The sequence below is a fragment of the Cyclopterus lumpus genome, chromosome 12, assembly GCF_009769545.1.
Source record: "Cyclopterus lumpus isolate fCycLum1 chromosome 12, fCycLum1.pri, whole genome shotgun sequence".
NCBI classification, from domain to species: Eukaryota; Metazoa; Chordata; class Actinopteri; order Perciformes; family Cyclopteridae; genus Cyclopterus; species Cyclopterus lumpus.
Window position 1 is genome coordinate 773,467 of NC_046977.1, and position 7,500 is coordinate 780,966.

Below are 7,500 nucleotides of genomic sequence, written 5' to 3' on the forward strand. Positions count from 1 at the left end.
AACATCTGCTCCCCGTGTCCTGAAGGGAGGTCACCCCAAACATCTGCTCCCCGTGTCCTGAAGGGAGGTCAGCCCAAACATCTGCTCCCCTTGTCCTGAAGGGAGGTCAGACCAAACATCTGCTCCCCGTGTCCTGAAGGGAGGTCACCCCAAACATCTGCTCCCCTTGTCCTGAAGGAAGGTCAGCCCAAACATCTGCTCCCCGTGTCCTGAAGGGAGGTCAGCCCAAACATCTGCTCCCCGTGTCCTGAATGGAGGTCAGCCCAAACATCTGCTCCCCGTGTCCTGAAGGGAGGTCAGCCCAAACATCTGCTCCCCGTGTCCTGAAGGGAGGTCAGACCAAACATCTGCTCCCTGTGTCCTGAAGGGAGGTCACCCCAAACATCTGCTCCCCGTGTCCTGAAGGGAGGTCACCCCAAACATCTGCTCCCCGTGTCCTGAAGGGAGGTCACCCCAAACATCTGCTCCCCGTGTCCTGAAGGGAGGTCAGCCCAAACATCTGCTCCCCGTGTCCTGAAGGGAGGTCACCCCAAACATCTGCTCCCCGTGTCCTGAAGGGAGGTCAGCCCAAACATCTGCTCCCCGTGTCCTGAAGGGAGGTCAGACCAAACATCTGCTCCCCGTGTCCTGAAGGGAGGTCAGCCCAAACATCTGCTCCCCGTGTCCTGAAGGGAGGTCAGCCCAAACATCTGCTCCCCGTGTCCTGAAGGGAGGTCAGCCCAAACATCTGCTCCCCGTGTCCTGAAGGGAGGTCACCCCAAACATCTGCTCCCCGTGTCCTGAAGGGAGGTCAGCCCAAACATCTGCTCCCCGTGTCCTGAATGGAGGTCACCCCAAACATCTGCTCCCCGTGTCCTGAAGGGAGGTCAGCCCAAACATCTGCTCCCCGTGTCCTGAAGGGAGGTCACCCCAAACATCTGCTCCCCGTGTCCTGAAGGGAGGTCAGCCCAAACATCTGCTCCCCGTGTCCTGAAGGGAGGTCAGCCCAAACATCTGCTCCCCTTGTCCTGAAGGGAGGTCAGCCCAAACATCTGCTCCCTGTGTCCTGAAGGGAGGTCAGCCCAAACATCTGCTCCCCGTGTCCTGAAGGGAGGTCAGCCCAAACATCTGCTCCCCGTGTCCTGAAGGGAGGTCAGCCCAAACATCTGCTCCCCGTGTCCTGACGGGAGGTCACCCCAAACATCTGCTCCCCGTGTCCTGAAGGGAGGTCAGCCCAAACATCTGCTCCCCTTGTCCTGAAGGGAGGTCAGACCAAACATCTGCTCCCTGTGTCCTGAAGGGAGGTCACCCCAAACATCTGCTCCCCGTGTCCTGAAGGGAGGTCAGCCCAAACATCTGCTCCCCGTGTCCTGAAGGGAGGTCAGCCCAAACATCTGCTCCCCGTGTCCTGAAGGAAGGTCAGCCCAAACATCTGCTCCCCGTGTCCTGAAGGGAGGTCAGCCCAAACATCTGCTCCCCGTGTCCTGAAGGGAGGTCAGCCCAAACATCTGCTCCCCGTGTCCTGAAGGGAGGTCAGCCCAAACATCTGCTCCCCGTGTCCTGAAGGGAGGTCACCCCAAACATCTGCTCCCCGTGTCCTGAAGGGAGGTCAGCCCAAACATCTGCTCCCCTTGTCCTGAAGGGAGGTCAGACCAAACATCTGCTCCCTGTGTCCTGAAGGGAGGTCACCCCAAACATCTGCTCCCCTTGTCCTGAAGGAAGGTCAGCCCAAACATCTGCTCCCCGTGTCCTGAAGGGAGGTCAGCCCAAACATCTGCTCCCCGTGTCCTGAATGGAGGTCAGCCCAAACATCTGCTCCCCGTGTCCTGAAGGGAGGTCAGCCCAAACATCTGCTCCCCTTGTCCTGAAGGGAGGTCAGACCAAACATCTGCTCCCTGTGTCCTGAAGGGAGGTCACCCCAAACATCTGCTCCCCGTGTCCTGAAGGGAGGTCAGCCCAAACATCTGCTCCCTGTGTCCTGAAGGGAGGTCACCCCAAACATCTGCTCCCCGTGTCCTGAAGGGAGGTCAGCCCAAACATCTGCTCCCCGTGTCCTGAAGGGAGGTCAGCCCAAACATCTGCTCCCCGTGTCCTGAAGGGAGGTCACCCCAAACATCTGCTCCCCGTGTCCTGAAGGGAGGTCAGCCCAAACATCTGCTCCCCGTGTCCTGAAGGGAGGTCACCCCAAACATCTGCTCCCCGTGTCCTGAAGGGAGGTCAGCCCAAACATCTGCTCCCCGTGTCCTGAAGGGAGGTCAGACCAAACATCTGCTCCCCGTGTCCTGAAGGGAGGTCAGCCCAAACATCTGCTCCCCGTGTCCTGAAGGGAGGTCAGCCCAAACATCTGCTCCCCGTGTCCTGAAGGTAGGTCAGCCCAAACATCTGCTCCCCGTGTCCTGAAGGGAGGTCAGCCCAAACATCTGCTCCCCGTGTCCTGAAGGGAGGTCAGCCCAAACATCTGCTCCCCGTGTCCTGAAGGGAGGTCAGCCCAAACATCTGCTCCCCGTGTCCTGAAGGGAGGTCAGCCCAAACATCTGCTCCCCGTGTCCTGAAGGGAGGTCACCCCAAACATCTGCTCCCCGTGTCCTGAAGGGAGGTCAGCCCAAACATCTGCTCCCCGTGTCCTGAAGGGAGGTCAGCCCAAACATCTGCTCCCCGTGTCCTGAAGGGAGGTCACCCCAAACATCTGCTCCCCGTGTCCTGAAGGGAGGTCAGCCCAAACATCTGCTCCCCGTGTCCTGAAGGGAGGTCAGCCCAAACATCTGCTCCCCTTGTCCTGAAGGGAGGTCAGCCCAAACATCTGCTCCCTGTGTCCTGAAGGGAGGTCAGCCCAAACATCTGCTCCCCGTGTCCTGAAGGAAGGTCAGCCCAAACATCTGCTCCCCGTGTCCTGAAGGGAGGTCAGCCCAAACATCTGCTCCCCGTGTCCTGAAGGGAGGTCACCCCAAACATCTGCTCCCCGTGTCCTGAAGGAAGGTCAGCCCAAACATCTGCTCCCCGTGTCCTGAAGGGAGGTCACCCCAAACATCTGCTCCCCGTGTCCTGAAGGGAGGTCAGCCCAAACATCTGCTCCCCGTGTCCTGAAGGGAGGTCAGCCCAAACATCTGCTCCCCGTGTCCTGAAGGGAGGTCAGCCCAAACATCTGCTCCCCGTGTCCTGAAGGGAGGTCACCCCAAACATCTGCTCCCCGTGTCCTGAAGGGAGGTCAGCCCAAACATCTGCTCCCCTTGTCCTGAAGGGAGGTCAGACCAAACATCTGCTCCCTGTGTCCTGAAGGGAGGTCACCCCAAACATCTGCTCCCCGTGTCCTGAAGGGAGGTCAGCCCAAACATCTGCTCCCCGTGTCCTGAAGGGAGGTCAGCCCAAACATCTGCTCCCCTTGTCCTGAAGGAAGGTCAGCCCAAACATCTGCTCCCCGTGTCCTGAAGGGAGGTCAGCCCAAACATCTGCTCCCCGTGTCCTGAAGGGAGGTCAGCCCAAACATCTGCTCCCCTTGTCCTGAAGGAAGGTCAGCCCAAACATCTGCTCCCCGTGTCCTGAAGGGAGGTCACCCCAAACATCTGCTCCCCGTGTCCTGAAGGAAGGTCAGCCCAAACATCTGCTCCCCGTGTCCTGAAGGGAGGTCACCCCAAACATCTGCTCCCCGTGTCCTGAAGGGAGGTCAGCCCAAACATCTGCTCCCCGTGTCCTGAAGGGAGGTCACCCCAAACATCTGCTCCCCGTGTCCTGAAGGGAGGTCAGCCCAAACATCTGCTCCCCGTGTCCTGAAGGGAGGTCAGCCCAAACATCTGCTCCCCGTGTCCTGAAGGGAGGTCAGCCCAAACATCTGCTCCCCGTGTCCTGAAGGGAGGTCACCCCAAACATCTGCTCTCCGTGTCCTGAAGGGAGGTCAGCCCAAACATCTGCTCCCCTTGTCCTGAAGGGAGGTCACCCCAAACATCTGCTCCCCGTGTCCTGAAGGGAGGTCAGCCCAAACATCTGCTCCCCGTTTCCTGAAGGGAGGTCAGCCCAAACATCTGCTCCCCTTGTCCTGAAGGAAGGTCAGCCCAAACATCTGCTCCCCGTGTCCTGAAGGGAGGTCAGCCCAAACATCTGCTCCCCGTGTCCTGAAGGGAGGTCAGCCCAAACATCTGCTCCCCGTGTCCTGAAGGGAGGTCAGCCCAAACATCTGCTCCCCGTGTCCTGAAGGGAGGTCACCCCAAACATCTGCTCCCCGTGTCCTGAAGGGAGGTCAGCCCAAACATCTGCTCCCCGTGTCCTGAAGGGAGGTCAGACCAAACATCTGCTCCCCGTGTCCTGAAGGGAGGTCAGCCCAAACATCTGCTCCCCGTGTCCTGAAGGGAGGTCAGCCCAAACATCTGCTCCCCGTGTCCTGAAGGAAGGTCAGCCCAAACATCTGCTCCCCGTGTCCTGAAGGGAGGTCACCCCAAACATCTGCTCCCCGTGTCCTGAAGGGAGGTCAGCCCAAACATCTGCTCCCCGTGTCCTGAATGGAGGTCACCCCAAACATCTGCTCCCCGTGTCCTGAAGGGAGGTCAGCCCAAACCACTGCTCCCCGTGTCCTGAAGGGAGGTCAGCCCAAACATCTGCTCCCCGTGTCCTGAAGGGAGGTCAGCCCAAACATCTGCTCCCCGTGTCCTGAAGGGAGGTCAGCCCAAACATCTGCTCCCCTTGTCCTGAAGGGAGGTCAGCCCAAACATCTGCTCCCTGTGTCCTGAAGGGAGGTCAGCCCAAACATCTGCTCCCCGTGTCCTGAAGGAAGGTCAGCCCAAACATCTGCTCCCCGTGTCCTGAAGGGAGGTCAGCCCAAACATCTGCTCCCCGTGTCCTGAAGGGAGGTCACCCCAAACATCTGCTCCCCGTGTCCTGAAGGAAGGTCAGCCCAAACATCTGCTCCCCGTGTCCTGAAGGGAGGTCACCCCAAACATCTGCTCCCCGTGTCCTGAAGGGAGGTCAGCCCAAACATCTGCTCCCCGTGTCCTGAAGGGAGGTCAGCCCAAACATCTGCTCCCCGTGTCCTGAAGGGAGGTCAGCCCAAACATCTGCTCCCCGTGTCCTGAAGGGAGGTCACCCCAAACATCTGCTCCCCGTGTCCTGAAGGGAGGTCAGCCCAAACATCTGCTCCCCTTGTCCTGAAGGGAGGTCAGACCAAACATCTGCTCCCTGTGTCCTGAAGGGAGGTCACCCCAAACATCTGCTCCCCGTGTCCTGAAGGGAGGTCAGCCCAAACATCTGCTCCCCGTGTCCTGAAGGGAGGTCAGCCCAAACATCTGCTCCCCTTGTCCTGAAGGAAGGTCAGCCCAAACATCTGCTCCCCGTGTCCTGAAGGGAGGTCAGCCCAAACATCTGCTCCCCGTGTCCTGAAGGGAGGTCAGCCCAAACATCTGCTCCCCGTGTCCTGAAGGGAGGTCAGCCCAAACATCTGCTCCCCGTGTCCTGAAGGGAGGTCACCCCAAACATCTGCTCCCCGTGTCCTGAAGGGAGGTCAGCCCAAACATCTGCTCCCCTTGTCCTGAAGGGAGGTCAGACCAAACATCTGCTCCCTGTGTCCTGAAGGGAGGTCACCCCAAACATCTGCTCCCCTTGTCCTGAAGGAAGGTCAGCCCAAACATCTGCTCCCCGTGTCCTGAAGGGAGGTCAGCCCAAACATCTGCTCCCCGTGTCCTGAATGGAGGTCAGCCCAAACATCTGCTCCCCGTGTCCTGAAGGGAGGTCAGCCCAAACATCTGCTCCCCTTGTCCTGAAGGGAGGTCAGACCAAACATCTGCTCCCTGTGTCCTGAAGGGAGGTCACCCCAAACATCTGCTCCCCGTGTCCTGAAGGGAGGTCAGCCCAAACATCTGCTCCCCGTGTCCTGAAGGGAGGTCACCCCAAACATCTGCTCCCCGTGTCCTGAAGGGAGGTCAGCCCAAACATCTGCTCCCCGTGTCCTGAAGGGAGGTCAACCCAAACATCTGCTCCCCGTGTCCTGAAGGGAGGTCACCCCAAACATCTGCTCCCCGTGTCCTGAAGGGAGGTCAGCCCAAACATCTGCTCCCCGTGTCCTGAAGGGAGGTCACCCCGAACATCTGCTCCCCGTGTCCTGAAGGGAGGTCAGCCCAAACATCTGCTCCCCGTGTCCTGAAGGGAGGTCAGACCAAACATCTGCTCCCCGTGTCCTGAAGGGAGGTCAGCCCAAACATCTGCTCCCCGTGTCCTGAAGGGAGGTCAGCCCAAACATCTGCTCCCCGTGTCCTGAAGGGAGGTCAGCCCAAACATCTGCTCCCCGTGTCCTGAAGGGAGGTCACCCCAAACATCTGCTCCCCGTGTCCTGAAGGGAGGTCAGCCCAAACATCTGCTCCCCGTGTCCTGAATGGAGGTCACCCCAAACATCTGCTCCCCGTGACCTGAAGGGAGGTCAGCCCAAACATCTGCTCCCCGTGTCCTGAAGGGAGGTCACCCCAAACATCTGCTCCCCTTGTCCTGAAGGGAGGTCAGCCCAAACATCTGCTCCCATGTGTCCTGAAGGGAGGTCAGCCCAAACATCTGCTCCCCGTGTCCTGAAGGAAGGTCAGCCCAAACATCTGCTCCCCGTGTCCTGAAGGGAGGTCAGCCCAAACATCTGCTCCCCGTGTCCTGAAGGGAGGTCACCCCAAACATCTGCTCCCCGTGTCCTGAAGGAAGGTCAGCCCAAACATCTGCTCCCCGTGTCCTGAAGGGAGGTCACCCCAAACATCTGCTCCCCGTGTCCTGAAGGGAGGTCAGCCCAAACATCTGTTTCCCGTGTCCTGAAGGGAGGTCAGCCCAAACATCTGCTCCCCGTGTCCTGAAGGGAGGTCAGCCCAAACATCTGCTCCCCGTGTCCTGAAGGGAGGTCACCCCAAACATCTGCTCCCCGTGTCCTGAAGGGAGGTCAGCCCAAACATCTGCTCCCCTTGTCCTGAAGGGAGGTCAGACCAAACATCTGCTCCCTGTGTCCTGAAGGGAGGTCACCCCAAACATCTGCTCCCCGTGTCCTGAAGGGAGGTCAGCCCAAACATCTGCTCCCCGTGTCCTGAAGGGAGGTCAGCCCAAACATCTGCTCCCCTTGTCCTGAAGGAAGGTCAGCCCAAACATCTGCTCCCCGTGTCCTGAAGGGAGGTCAGCCCAAACATCTGCTCCCCGTGTCCTGAAGGGAGGTCAGCCCAAACATCTGCTCCCCGTGTCCTGAAGGGAGGTCACCCCAAACATCTGCTCCCCGTGTCCTGAAGGGAGGTCAGCCCAAACATCTGCTCCCCTTGTCCTGAAGGGAGGTCAGACCAAACATCTGCTCCCTGTGTCCTGAAGGGAGGTCACCCCAAACATCTGCTCCCCTTGTCCTGAAGGAAGGTCAGCCCAAACATCTGCTCCCCGTGTCCTGAAGGGAGGTCAGCCCAAACATCTGCTCCCCGTGTCCTGAATGGAGGTCAGCCCAAACATCTGCTCCCCGTGTCCTGAAGGGAGGTCAGCCCAAACATCTGCTCCCCTTGTCCTGAAGGGAGGTCAGACCAAACATCTGCTCCC